We start from the raw sequence: 3218 nt of genomic DNA, 5'->3' as shown, positions 1-3218 counted from the left end.
TAACTTGAAATGAGCCGGGCTTGGCATTGAAAAAAATAACAGTTGTGCTGGGCCAACCAGCTTTGAAGTCCATGAAGCACAGGTTGAACAACAGCAGGATGGGGTAAGAACGAGGCAAACACACAGCGCTGCATCCCAGGATGCTCCTGAAGGGGTTTCCTGAGCTAAATGTGGTGCTGTTGATTGAATAACAGAATTTTACTCAGTGGTTGAATTTGTCTGTTGGTTTTTTTTTCTAAATGCTTGGCAGCATGAGAAGGACTTGCCCAGTTTAACTGTGCCGTGTAGGCAAAAAAGAGCCTTCCTTTTGCTAGGTTTGAACCGTCTCCTGGCCATTTCATATCCTGCTCCTAGCTCTTGCTGGGAAGATCTTTTATTGCAGGGCACTCATGACTTTACAGCTGTTTGTCTTATATCACATCAGTTGTCCCTTTCTGGGCTGAAGAGTCTTGGTTTCTATGACAGCTTTTCATATAGAAACTGCTTCATCCCTCCAGTCACCTTCACCACCCTTCTCTGAACCTTTTCTAGTTCATCTGCCTCCTTTTGGAGATGAGTGGGGCCCACAAGCGCACAGCATCCTGGACGGTGAAGCAGTAGCGTGACTTCTTGTTTGCTTTCTTCCTTTTCCAGTCCTCCCTTTTATCAGATTTTGCTCTTCTGACCCATTCCTGGGCTGTGCTGCTTGCACGAGCCGTGGTGGCTGCAGGGCTGGCAGGAGCACATTGCAGCCGTCTGGCTGGAAAGGACGTGGTGCAGTGAGAAGGTTTCCAGCCCTCCCTTTCCAGCCCGCAACGCTTTCCCCCCTCTCTGCTCTGCCTAGCTGCGATTGCTCTGCCTTCTCCCTCTTCCTCTGGCTGGCACGGGTGGTTGGGGGGGGGGGGGTTCTGAAGCTGAAAACATGGTGTAAAGACGCTCAGGCCGCCGTATTCCTGCGTGAGGCTCAGCTTTATGAAGGGAGTGGTTGGCCGCTGCGGCGGCCATCAGGGGGTGGCAGCTCCTCGTCCCCATCTCTTCCCATTGATCTAGCGTGGTTTTGTTACAGGCAGGGTGGTGGGTTTAATTAGAAGCAGCAAAACATTTTGATTTATGATTCCTACCTGCCTTACCTCCTCCCCACCCTCCCTGCTTTCCAGCTTCATGCTTGTCAGAGCGGATATTTTTAATATATACATTTCTTTATCACAAGCTGCTCCTTCAGCTCTATAGACAGAGCTTTTAGCAGGGGAGAAGCTGCCCAGCTTACAAGTAGCTCTCCAATTACTGTTGCTCGTTTTAGTGATTTTCCAGGAGAGGCAAAGGGCTGTATCCTGGCTGTTTCTCCTTCCTCCGCGGCGAGATGTTCACCTCTTCTCATAGCATCATCCCCCAGCTGGCTGGGGTGGCATGTCCATCCTTCGCCGGGGTGGAGAGCTGTCCCTCTTTCCCCTGGCTTGCACTCGGTCCAGGGCTGTGCTCTGTGCCTGCTTTACCCCCTTACCAGACATCAAAGCGTTAATAAATCAGCCCCTCTGGCCAGCTGCCCTTGGGTTTATCAAGAGATGAACTAAATCCCAGGGAAGGGACGGCAGGAGGCGAATGTCTCTGCAATGACTGAGTTTGCCAGATCCGCGTCTGAGCTTAGATTTGATTCATGAATTGATATGAAAGAGATTCCATTCTATATATATATATTGGGCTGGGATGTGTGTGAGTACGTATATGAGTCATTTCCACGCTCATTTGTAGACAAGTTTAAAGTCGCACCTCCCAGAACAAAGACTGGGAGATGGGATTTGTGGTGAAGGGGATGCAGCTCAGGGATGCAGGGATGGGGCGGCTGAGTGCCGGTCCCCATCGCATGGCCACGGCAGGTCATGGAAGGACTGAAAGAGGTGCCGGATGGTGAGGAAAGTTCACCTTGGAGAGTGTGGGGATGGGGGGGAAGGGCAACAAGAGCTTGGTCTTTTGATGCCTCCCTGTGGAGCGGGAACCCAATAAAGTGACTTTTCTCCTTATCTTTAGCTGCAACAAGGGGTACCAGGACCTAGCTGCTTCCTTGGATCACCAGTGAGAGACCCTTTGTCTTTCCAAAGGCAATGATTCAATCTGTATTGAGTTACAGCTTCCTTTATTTTAGTTTACTATATTTTGAAATAGCATTTTGCCATGATAGTATGTTATATGGTAATGGGTCATCCCACCCAGCCCTGTGGATCTCATCCACTGAATATGAAGTTTAAAAAGTGAAATACAACCAGGAAGAACAATTTTGCCAAGAAGTGACATTTCTTAGGTTTTTAAAAAGAGCTTTTCCAAATCATACCAAGGGTCTTTTACACAAAATCTTAAAATATTCATTTATTTATTCCAGCTTGACCTCAAAGCTGATTTCCCATGTTTATATCAGACAGCAGTTCCTGGTGTGACCTACTCCACCAGCAGGAAGTTGTTTGTATAGATGTATAAATGAATAAATAAACCATGTGTATGGTCATATATATGATATATACACACAGACATGTTCTTATTTATTCATATAAATATAGAGGTCATAAATCAGTTTTTATTCATTTATTTATATATGCCATATACCTTTATGTGTATATATATATGTGTATATACACCTATAATGAATAAATAAGCCATAGATACGAATGCTTGTAGGTTTGTACATACATAAGAACCTGTATCTATGTTTAAGGGTATGTATAAGGGTATGTGTATGGGGTTTATTTATTCATATGTATTTTTTTCTGTAGGATACATAGTCCTGTGTGGTGCTCATAAATTTAAAAAAAAAAATCAAAACTGTTTAAAAATTCATTCCAGAGCCATTACATAAGGAGATGTGTGGGCAAAACCCCGGGAAAGATGAAACTGGGGCAACGGTCTAGCATCAGAAAATGGCTTTGGGTGAATATGTAGATGCTTTCTAAACAGGAGAACAGTTGGACCAGCAGGATGGGATTCACCTCACCTGACTTGGTACTTTGGCAATGGAGATAGTGCCAGATGAGGTAGATAACATATAATTAAACTCATAATTCATCTCAGCCTAAAGCAGAGCTCTGAAACACATCAGATGGCTCTCACTGTAAAAACACACAGATTTTTGTTCCTGTTGAATACAAAGGGCACTGTGCATTACCAGCATGGATGGATGTGTGGGTGGTGGGTCCCTGACTGCCACCTGGAAGGAACTCCATCCCCTGCAGCCATCAGAAGCACCGACAGCC

Source organism: Egretta garzetta, unplaced genomic scaffold (assembly GCF_000687185.1).
Source record: "Egretta garzetta isolate BGI_Z169 unplaced genomic scaffold, ASM68718v1 scaffold325, whole genome shotgun sequence".
Lineage (NCBI taxonomy): Eukaryota > Metazoa > Chordata > Aves > Pelecaniformes > Ardeidae > Egretta > Egretta garzetta.
This window is presented reverse-complemented; position numbering follows the sequence as displayed.